Here is a 12000-nt window from a genome sequence, read left to right as displayed (position 1 = left end):
GAGAGCACACAGTGTGACAGGAAGTCAGAGAGCACACAGTGTGACAGGAAGGCAGATAGTGAACATTGTGACAGGAGGTCAGAGAGCACACAGTGTGACAGGAAGTCAGAGAGCACACAGTGTGACAGGAAGTCAGAGAGCACACAGTGTGACAGGAAGTCAGAGAGCACACAGTGTGACAGGAAGTCAGAGAGCACACAGTGTGACAGGAAGTCAGAGAGCACACAGTGTGACAGGAAGTCAGAGAGCACACAGTGTGACAGGAAGTCAGAGAGCACACAGTGTGACAGGAAGTCAGAGAGCGCACAGCGTGACAGGAAGTCAGAGAGCACACAGTGTGACAGGAAGTCAGAGCAAGCAGAAGAGCCTGTCTTGTTCCTTATGTAACAACTCACTGTGGCAAAAATAACTCACTTCTGGCTCTCTGCTCCTCCCTGTTCTGGAGACAGCCGCTTCTCTTCATGCAGTGCCAGCCTCGTTCCAGAGACACGATGGTGAAGGTCGGAGTGAACGGATTTGGCCGTACTGGACGCCTGGTTACCAGGGCTGCCTTCACTTCTGGCAAAGTGGACGTTGTTGCCATCAATGACCCTTTCATCGACCTCAACTACATGGTCTACATGTTCCAGTATGACTCCACCCATGGCAAGTTCAAAGGCACAGTTAAGGCTGAGAATGGGAAGCTTGTCATCAACGGGAAGGCCATCACCATCTTCCAGGAGCGAGATCCCGCCAACATCAAATGGGGGGATGCCGGCGCCGAGTATGTTGTGGAGTCTACCGGTGTCTTCACCACCATGGAGAAGGCTGGGGCCCACTTGAAGGGTGGGGCCAAGAGGGTCATCATCTCTGCCCCTTCTGCCGATGCCCCCATGTTTGTGATGGGTGTGAACCATGACAAGTATGACAATTCCCTCAAGATTGTCAGCAATGCTTCCTGCACCACCAACTGCTTAGCCCCCTTGGCCAAGGTCATCCATGACAACTTTGGCATCGTGGAAGGACTCATGACCACAGTCCATGCCATCACAGCCACCCAGAAGACTGTGGATGGCCCCTCGGGGAAGCTGTGACGAGATGGCCGTGGTGCTGCCCAGAACATCATCCCTGCGTCCACTGGCGCTGCCAAGGCTGTGGGCAAAGTCATCCCAGAGCTGAATGGGAAGCTCACGGGCATGGCCTTCTGTGTTCCTATCCCCAACGTGTCCTTTGTCGATCTGACACGCCGCCTGGAGAAAGCTGCCAAGTATGATGACATCAAGAAGGTGGTGAAGCAGGCATCCGAGGGCCCACTAAAGGGCATCCTGGGCTACACTGAGGACCAGGTCGTCTCCTGTGACTTTAACAGTGACTCCCACTCTTCCACCTTCGATGCTGGGGCTGGCATTGCTCTCAATGACAACTTTGTAAAGCTCATTTCCTGGTACGACAATTAATTCAGCTACAGCAACAGAGTGGTGGACCTCATGGCCTACATGGCCTCCAAGGAGTAAGAAGCCCGCCCTGGACCACTTATCCCAGCAAGGACACAGCAAGAGAGAGGTCCTTGGCTGCTGAGCAGTCCCTGTCCTAACTAACCCTTGACACTGAGCATCTCCCTCAGTTTCCATCCCAGACCACCAGAATAGCAGGAGGGGGCTTAGGGAGCCCTACTCTCTTGAATACCATCAATAAAGTTCATTGCACCCCTCAAAAAAAAAACTCACTTTTTTCGACAGGCATGAATCCCTTTTGAGAGAGATGTTTCCAATGACCTAATTACCTTCCACTTCCCTCCCTGTCATGGACCCACCACCTTTTATGTGGTCACACTGGGAAGTTATTGCACCATGTTGTGGAGAAGGGAGCACTCAAGAAGAGCAACGTAAGTGACCTATTACGTACTACCACCAACCAGTCAGCTTGTAACTGAACAAAATATTCTAACTTAGCTCTTTCCTTGGCTTCCTAAGGAAACTGTAAAATGTATGTATTCCGTTGCATAGTTTACTTAATAAAGTGAATATTCAAATGAAGCATATAAACTTTGTCTAAGTGGAAAATATTTTAAATGTAAATGATAATTCTTTCAAATTGACATTTCATAAATCTTCACAAATATCAGCGTGAAGTGAAACTCAGCTAAACGGCTGAGCTTTCCTACATCAGTGAGTATCCAAGAAATCTAAAGATAAAGGTCAATAAACCGTGGACCTTGGGGAAAGATCAGTGTTGTTTTAAAACTAAAACAAGGAAAAACAGCATTTCCTGCGTTTTCATTTTGCAGTGGTGGCTACTAAATATACGTGAACCCTAAATTCAGGTAGGAGCACTGATATCACCCACAAAATCTTTAGGAAGAAAAAGGTGACTTGCAATGGCAGAGAAAGGGATCTCACTGCAAATGAATAAATTAGCATGATTCTGAGAAACAGCTGCCCTAAGCCCTGGGATTTTGAATTAAAGTTAGTCCAATCTTTTAATAACCATAAAGTCCCTATCACATAGTAATGTAAATTTTTGCTAAAACATTAATTTTCAGAATCCTATACCCCAAGCAGCTGATACATGACTCCCAGCATTCAAATTCTACCACAGCTTTATTTGCCCTTGATATGTGGCAATGGACATGTTCACCCGCAGGTGCATTTAGGAAAAAAATTAGATGGTATAATACTAATGAATAATTAAAGATTTATGAAGGTCTCTGGAAGTTTCCCAAAATATCACAAGGGTTCACCGTATTTTTCTTTGGTTTTTGGTTGTTTTAAGACAGGGTTTCTCTGTGTAGCTTTGGTGCCTGTCCTGGAACTTGCTCTGTAGACCAGGGTGGTCTTGAACTCACAGAGATCTGTTTGCCTCTGCCTCCCAAGTGCTGGGATTAAAGGAGTACACCACCACCACCCAGCTGATTCACCATATTTTTAAGAAATTTAATAAATAAAAATATCTGTAAAAGAAAAGTAAATTTAAAAAACAATAAAAGAAATTACTGTAGCTAATAAAAATCCATAATCTGACTGTTAGGTACAATATAGTTATAACTCTTCCTACTGAGAGTGACAGAAGCTCAGTTTGTCATAGGCAAAGGATTTGTTCTCATTGGAAACTACCAGGAAAGGTTTAGATGGCTGGAGCACATCCTGCTCTTGCAAGGGACCCTGCACCCACTTAAAGGAAACTTAAAACTGCCTTTAAGTCCAGCTTCGAGGGCTCCAAAGTCTCTGCTATACTCCACGAGCACCTACGCTCCCAGTAAATATACCCACTCACAGGCACACACACACACACACACACAATTAAAAATTAAATAAACTTTTTAAAAAGTCTTTTAAAAGTGGAGCAGGGACAAGGCTTGCTACTCTTCCAGATGTCTTGAGTTTGGTTACTAGAAGCCATATTAGGTGACTCACAACCATCTATAACTCCAGATTTAGGGACTCCATCACCCTCTATGGCCTCCACGGGCATCCACTCACAAGCATGCACTTCACATATATGGATGCTAAGAGTCCAACCTAGATCATCCAAGCTACTTAGAGGTTGAGGGAGGAAAGTCACAGGTTCAAGCCTGTGCTGCATAGTGAGACATGAAGAAATTTTTTAAAAGATGAAATGTAAGGGAAGGATGTGGGAGGTTAGGGAAAAGAGAGAAAAGGGGATTGAGGTAAGAACCATAGGTTGGGAAAGACTGCTGCCAAGTGTCTTCTGGACGTGGGAGGAACATTGACTCACCAACTCCCAGCAGTTCTCGTTGCCAGCACAAAGGTCAAGCCACCCACATTCCAGCATGGAGAGGGAAGGGACTCATGAGAAGAGGAGGGGAGGGAGAATGGAGGAGGGACGAAAGAGGGGAACAGATAGAAAAGGGAGGAAATGAAATGGAAGGGAAATCCCGGGAAGAGTGTTAGGGTTGATTTGGTCAGAAGTCCAGACGATTTTATCAGGGCTCAGGTTCTTTCTGTTTCTTTTCTTTGTCTTCGCCCTCCATTGTCTTTATTCTCACTATCTAGCTGTGGCTTGAGCTGCTGTTCCCACAAAGAAAAAAAGACCTTCTGCGATTCCTTCCTCAATATCTTTTGTACCTTCCATACATACGTATGTCTACTCCTGATTAGCCAGACCTTGGACACATGTGGCACCTCTGGAGAGAGAAAGGAGCCCCCACCCAAGCTATAATCCTCATTGACTGACATTGCAGAGAAATTATTCTACAGAAACGTACAATAAATAAATGAAATAATAAAATCAAATGAATTCCAGGTATCCCAATCTAAAAGTATACACAATGGATGACTAAAACAGTAAATTTTTCCTATTTATATTTAAGGCAAAATTGGGGATGGTGGTGTAGCTCAGAGCTCAGCACTTGCCTAGCGTGTATGAGGCACTGGATTCAATCTCAACACAGCGACAAGAAAAATGAAACAACCCAAAAACCAGGGACTCCGATATTTGAGAGCTGGACCCTAAACACATGGCACTGCAGTATTAAACCTTCGTTGTTTGGGAAGGCGGGGAAGATCCCAGGGACTTAGCAAAGGCAAATGCTCTGGGAAACAGGCAGAATGTGACTATTGTGTGGCCCCTCTAAAAATAATCCGAAAGCCTGGTGGAAGCCTGTTGCCTTTCTATGCTCAGGTTCAACCATCAATGTACCGTCATCAATGCAGTACTCTGTACCTAAAATAATGACCTCATTTTCCACTGAGCCTTTAATGCATCCAACATGGTCTTTCTTTATAACAAACACAGGAGTGTCTACATTTGTTAGCTGTCTGCTTTGGGTGTGTGCGTGTGCTCTCAGATATATCTTGGAATAGACAGTGACATCAATTTTAGTTAACAGACTGAAGATACTTGAATTCTTGAGCTAGAATTAGGCTGTGTAAAAGACTGACACTGTGACCTCAGTGTATTTCTCTGAACAAAGTGAATAGATGTTTTCCAAGAATAGTTGTGGTGTTTTGAATGAGAATGGCCCCATGGCCTCATAGATTTGAATATTTGGTCCTTGGTGGAACTGTTTGGAAAGCCTAAGGAGGTTTGAACTTGTTAGTGGAGATGTTTCACTGGGAGGAGGCTTTAAGGCCATATCATTTCCAATTAGCTCTCTCTCTCTCTCTCTTTCTGTGTGTCTCTCTCTGTCTGTCTGTCTCTCTGTCTCTCTCTCTGTGTCTCTCTCTGTCTGTCTCTCTCTCTGTGTCTCTCTCTGTCTCTCTCTCTGTCTCTCTCTTTGTCTGTCTCTCTGTCTCTCTCTTTGTCTCTCTCTGTCTCTCTGTCTGTCTCTCTGTCTCTCTCTGTCTCTCTCTCTGTGTCTCTCTCTGTCTCTCTCTCTCTCTGTGTCTCTCTCTGTCTGTCTCTCTCTGTGTCTCTCTCTCTGTCTCTCTCTTTGTCTCTCTCTGTCTCTCTCTTTGTCTCTCTCTGTCTCTCTCTTTGTCTCTCTCTGTCTCTCTCTTTGTCTCTCTCTGTCTCTCTCTCTGTGTCTCTCTCTGTCTGTCTCTCTCTCTGTGTGTCTCTCTCTGTCTCTCTCTTTGTCTGTCTCTCTGTCTCTCTCTTTGTCTCTCTCTGTCTCTCTGTCTGTCTCTCTGTCTCTGTCTGTCTCTCTGTGTCTCTCTCTGTCTGTCTCTCTGTCTCTCTGTCTCTCTCTCTGTGTCTCTCTCTGTGTGTCTCTCTCTGTCTCTCTCTGTCTCTCTGTGTCTCTCTCTCTGTCTCTCTGTCTCTCTCTGTCTCTCTCTCTGTGTCTCTGTCTCTCTCTGTCTCTCTCTCTGTGTCTCTCTCTCTGTCTCTCTCTCTGTGTCTCTCTCTGTCTGTCTCTCTCTGTGTGTGTGTCTCTCTCTGCCTCTCTCTCTGTCTCTTTGTCTGTCTCTCTGTCTCTCTCTTTGTCTCTCTCTGTCTCTCTGTCTGTCTCTCTGTCTCTCTCTGTCTCTCTCTGTCTGTCTCTCTGTCTCTCTCTGTGTGTCTCTCTGTGTCTGTCTCTCTCTGTGTCTCTCTGTCTCTCTCTGTCTCTCTGTGTCTCTCTCTGTCTGTCTCTCTCTCTCTGTGTCTCTCTCTGTCTGTCTCTCTCTCTCTGTGTCTCTCTCTGTCTGTCTCTCTGTCTCTCTCTGTGTCTCTCTCTGTCTGTCTCTCTGTCTCTCTCTCTGTGTCTCTCTCTGTCTGTCTCTCTGTCTCTCTCTGTGTGTCTCTCTCTGTCTGTCTCTCTCTCTCTGTGTCTCTCTCTGTCTGTCTCTCTCTGTGTCTCTCTGTCTCTCTCTGTCTCTCTGTGTCTCTCTCTGTCTGTCTCTCTCTCTCTGTGTCTCTCTCTGTCTGTCTCTCTCTCTCTCTGTGTCTCTCTCTGTCTGTCTCTCTCTGTGTGTGTCTCTCTGTCTGTCTGTCTAATAGTTACATCTCAGATGTAAGCTCTCAGGTGCTGTTACAGCACCATGCCTGCCTGACTGCTACTATGCTTCTCGCCATGATGGTCATGGACTCATCCTCTGAACTATAAGCCCGCCCCCCCAAAAAAAAATCTTCCTTCTGTAAGCTGCCTTGGTCATTGTGTCAGATCACAGCAATAAAGAAGTAACTAAGACAAGAGTCTATCTCAGAGGCTGGAGAGCTGGCTTGGAGGTCAAAAGCACTTTCTGTTCTTGTGGATGATCTAGGTTGGGCTCCTAGCATCCACATGATGGCTTACAACCATCTTTAACTTTAGTCCCCCGTATCTGGGGCCATTTTCTTGTCTCAGCAGGCACCAGGCATGCATGCAGTACACATGTATACATGCAGGCAAAATATTTAGAACTTACATACATAAAATAAAAATAATAAATCAAAGAGAGAGTGTGTGCACCCCTATCTCAAACAGGCCAACGATTAAACAAGTGCTCAGAATCATAGATCCCTGCGTGCTCATCTAAACAGGCCACGGTGCATGCAAGGGCCATGAAATCAGACCCACAATTTAAACACTAGTTATATTCTATGACCATAAGCAAGTTATCTAGACTCTCTGAGCCTCGTTTTTCTGACCTGTAAATCAAGTTGAAATAGCTCTAACCACGGTGATATGAGTCACTATCAATCAGTAGCTAACCCGTAATAGGCATTGAATGAGTGCTCATTATTAACATAACTACATACAGTCGGTTTTCCTGCTTCTTTCTCTGAAATTTCAAACCTGTGTATGGTGTGTGTTTGTAGGGGCATTTTAAGGTTCATGGAGTCTGTAGACAACATTCATATTGCTCTCCTCCTTATTTTTGAGATAGGGTCTCTCACTGACCCTGGAAATCATTGATTGACTAGACAGACTGGCCAGCGAGCTCCAGGGATCTCCCTGTCTTTTCATCCTCAGTGCTGAGATTATGGGTATGTGCCATTATACTCAGCTTTTTACATGGGTGTTGGAAATCTAGACTTAGGTCTTTGTGCTTACATAATAAATACTCTAGCAAGTGAGCCATCTCCCCAGTCCAAATCCTATTTTATGCCACGTAATTAATCCACAGTTCATCCAACCTAAAAATGTCAATCATCTACCATTTACATAATGTGGGCATATGCTTCTGGAATTATATATGAATGTATACATATATGTGTATACACACATACACACACATATTATATATGTGTGTGTATTATATATATATTATATATATATAATTTGTGTGTTGGTGCTGCAGCTAAATTCTTCTCTTAGTTCTGACACTAACCCTCTGAGGTAGGTTCTGCTATTATTCTTCCTTTATGCGGAAAGTGAACCCCAGAGAAGTTAAGTGACTTACCTAAGGTCACAAAATTGGCAAACATTATTAGATTGAGGGTTGGAACACAGAGAATCTTGTTCCTTCGTCTTTGTGGGGATGGGAGGTAGCTCACTATGTTACCCAGGCTCATCTCTAACTCTTGAATCTTGAGAGACTGGGACTGCAGGCACACATAGCTGCACCCCGATGCCATTTGCTTTATATATTTGCTGTTCAGAGCAAAGATGACAAATAAAGACAGTTAAAAGATAGAGAAAAGAGCCACCAATCCCGTCACTTATTCGTAAACACCTACTGCACTGCCGCTTTGGCTGCAAACCTTGACCCTTGCCAACAAAGCCTCTTTATACAGTGGATGGCAGTTAGAAGGAGGCTCAACAGTTTAGGGTAATAGCAACTGTGGGGTGTTCAGCACTAATTCACATCCCTTCCCCACCAAGGCTCAGAGAACATCACAGAAGGATAGTCAAAGGAAAGGCCATAGGTTGGAAGACCCTGCTGCCAAAGAAGATCCTACCAGCATGACAAAGCCATTGTACTCATGAGCTCATGGAAGCTGTGGTTGCCAGCTCGGGCATGCACAGGATCAAACCAGTCAGTCGGCACTACAACGTGGAAAGGGTAGGGTCTCACAGGCCCTGTCCATAGCTGCAGGGTTATTGGCAGCTCATAGCTGCTGGAGTAGGGAGAGTTACTTTACTTCAGGAGTTGGTCATGATAGGTTTTCCTGGTGGAAGGCACCTACATTCAAGTGAATATTGGCAGCAATAATTAGACCCAGTGAGACAAGAAGAGGAGAAGAAGTTGGGAGGGAGGTGTGTGGGGCGACCCTGGAGGAGCTAGAGAGTGGGGAACAGGGAGTGGATAAGACTTAAATATGTTTGTATTCAAATATGAAGCTACTAAAGAATAATTAAAAGTTATAAATAATTTTAAAGAGCACTTAAATGGCAGCTTATTGTATTTAATATAACACCCCTATGAAGTAGGTGATACTATTACTGTCATTTCAAGCATAAAGAAAACAAAAGTTTAACCTGGGCAGTGGTGGCACATGCCTTTAATCCCAGGCGGATCTCTGTGAGTTCGAGGCCAGCCTGGTCTACAAGAGCTAGTTCCAGAACAGCTAGGGCTGTTACACAAAGGAAACCCTGTTTCGAAAAATAATTAATTAATTAATAGTTAATTAATTGAAAAACTTAAAAATATAAACTATTTCCCAGGGTTGCATGAGGGGCGAATAGTGAAGGTAAGCTCCAATCCTGGCCATCTGGCACTTGTGTTTAAGTACAACCCTCCCCTGACTCCCCGACCTGTGGGGTCAGTGTGGCGATGCTATCACTATTAAAAACCATGTGTCTGCTTATTCAGACTCCATTCAGAGGCCACTGGCCACTGACACTGTTGTCCTTTAAAGACGGTGACGTGTAGCCACTGAGGCTACAATGATGTGCAGCCGGTCTAGTCACTGCAAAAGCAAACTGCAGGCAAATTTGTGAAGCAAATTAACGTTTCCTCTGGGGCTTCCAAACTCTTTCTCAAACCTCTTTCCCTCATCTTTAAGATTCCCCTCAGTGCTATTGGAAAGGAATATGTCCTCTTCAAATTATTATGACTCGATTAAGAACTCAAAATGGGTTAATATAGAAATATCAGTGTGAACTTCTCAGAATGCTAATGCTGTCGGTAGAAAGTTCAAAGGCATGATGCTTCGGTGAAATGTGAATTTCAAACATTCCAGGGTGTAGCCAAGGACAAGAACTCTCTGCCACCCAGAGCAAAACTGTGGAAAAGCTGGAACTTTGAGAGAATTTTTGGTTTAAAACATTAAAATATATGGAGAACATTTTAGAAGCAGACAACTTAATATTAATAAGTGCTGGAAATAGAGTTTAATTTATGGACGTTTTGTTGACAGAGTCCAGGGATGTGAAGGTTCAAGTAACTCCTAGAGAGGCAGGTTCAACCTAAAGCTGAAAGGAACATCAACACAGATAGCAAACACAACAAATCCTCATACACTGTTACTCCTCATAGCCTCCTTGGGTGTCCATGACCAAAATGTTTTATTAATGAGCAAAATGTTTTTTAAAAAATAGTTTGGATGTGAGCTTGAGGCCAGCCTGGTTGGTTTACAGAGCAAGTTCCAGGACAGACCCCAAAACTAAAGAGAAACCCTGTCTCGGAAAAAAAAATAGTTTGGGGTAGGGAAGATAAATGCCTAGTTTTGACTCCACACATTTTTATTCTGTTCCATTAGGCTGCGCCTCTCCCGGGACCACAAAACCCACCCAGGCCAGGGGAACTACAAAAGGCTGCAGAGAAAAGGAAGCAATCAGCCTCCAAACTGTGCCTGTAATTAACATACACCATCACAGCCCTGAAGCAGGAGTTGGCTACCCTAGGCTGTGTCAGTCCGGGCTTACCTCTGTTACGTTTCAGAAATGAATTATTCCACCTAAGATCACTTTTTGATCCCAGCTGATGGAATTATCTAGGGAGGTTCTAGAAACTTTAGAAGATAGGGCCTCACTAGAGGATGCAGATCAACGAAAGTGTGACTTCACAGGTTACAGATGGCCGCCAATCCTTCCTCCTCCACTTTCTATCCAGTACGCGGTGAGGAACATCCCCAGCCACACCGTAAGTGCTGCCATGTCGTTCTGCCAGAGCACATGGGGCCAAGTGACCAGAACGGAACCTTCTCAAAACCATGAGCCAAAACAAACCTTTCTTGCATTAAGTCGTTTAATGAAGTGATGTCAGACACCATCACAGCACCTACTGCTGAGACGAAGAACGCGATGACTACTTGCGCTCAGCGTCCTTTCTCCTTTCTTACACATCACATTCCAATATCCTATCTTGGAACGGGGCTTTCCACAAGAACTAAATCAAGATAACCCTGGACCGGTGTGCCCAGAGGCCTGTCTCACACAGGATCCTAGAGTTAGTCAAGTTGACAATTGAAATTACCCCTCCCATTAGACCAAAGAACCACGATAATGTTGCTCTATTGGCGCCTCACTACAAAGTCTCCAATAGGCCGAGGCGGGGACTGTTTTGTATTTCAAAATAATATCATTGGGAAGGGAGTGTGGCGCCACAGAAGAGCACGTGCCTGAGTGAGGCCTGGCATTCCATCTTCAGCACGTCAATAACAATAGCAATGAAGAGAAGGAGGCGCTGTTCGGGATCCACGTCGAGCAGGAAATACACGTTGATTTTCAAGCTCTCGCGGGGTGCATCTGAAGAAGTGGTCACACTGCAGTTGAGCTCTCGGAGAAAGGAAGGGCTGTGAGAGGGGTGTTACAAATGGAAGCCTGGCGGCCAGAATGCTTTTAACGAGATTTTAGTGAGAATCCCAAACACACTTAGGTATAAAGGGGATGGATAGCCACATCTGTTTGCGACTGACATCAGTCTCTCCCTGAGTTTATGGGGGAAACTCCAGCAAATTTAGCTCAAATAGAGTAGAAAGAAGACAAGATAAATGCAAATACAAAACAGAAAGCAAACATACAGAGATTACATTGTTGCGGAGTGTCCTCCTGTGACTATTCAGACACCAGCTGACGCCCGTAGAAAGTCTTTACCAGCGAGTGAGCTGACAACCACACAAGCGTTTGGGATCCCAAGCCTCTCTCAGGATGAGCTTTTATGCACAAAAACCATATCCTGGGTTGGCACATCTTAGTTAACAAGAACAGTTAGCAACAAGTGGAACTATAAAAACCAAAAGGTTAGTACATTTAGAGACTTCCAAAAATACAGATTTTCATAGTTTAGGTCTTTGGTTTTGTTTTGGCAAGTGGTGCTGTCTATGTGCTGAGTTTTATGGCCTGAATGGTACTTTTATCATGGAGTCAGTTGTGCTAAGGTTTGGGAGCATATCAGAGTCTGGGGACCTACTAAGGTCTGGGGGGCTGTTACAATATCAGTCTGAAGTTGTTTCTTTAAATATTTATTGTTGTTCCTTTGCAAGACTACAGCTCCCAGCGTTCCGCTGGACTCCAGCGCACCAAGCGCGGGACACATTTCCCAGAAGCCTTTGCATTCCCCGTTAAAAAAGCGGGGCCTCCACGAGCCCCTCTCTCTCTCTTCTCTTCCCCCGCCTTTCCTACTGTGTCTGCAAGCCCTTTACCTGCCCATTGCCCCTCCCCCATTAAAGTGCACCCACGTGGGACCGCCGCGTGTCTGTGTCTTTTTCCTCACGTAATGTCTTTACGCTCTAACCCGTAGCCAGCCAGGAATTAAGAACAACATTTATAAC

The 12000-nt window shown here is 44.9% G+C and overlaps 1 pseudogene; it reads left to right on the top strand.

Annotated features, from left to right (window-relative positions):
• Positions 1–468: 468 nt before the first annotated feature.
• On the top strand, positions 469–1508 carry LOC142838346 (glyceraldehyde-3-phosphate dehydrogenase pseudogene; annotated as a pseudogene).
• The last annotated feature ends 10492 nt before the right edge of the window (positions 1509–12000 follow it).

The sequence above is a fragment of the Microtus pennsylvanicus genome, chromosome 19 (genome assembly GCF_037038515.1).
Source record: "Microtus pennsylvanicus isolate mMicPen1 chromosome 19, mMicPen1.hap1, whole genome shotgun sequence".
NCBI classification, from domain to species: Eukaryota; Metazoa; Chordata; class Mammalia; order Rodentia; family Cricetidae; genus Microtus; species Microtus pennsylvanicus.
This window is presented reverse-complemented; position numbering and strand designations above follow the sequence as displayed.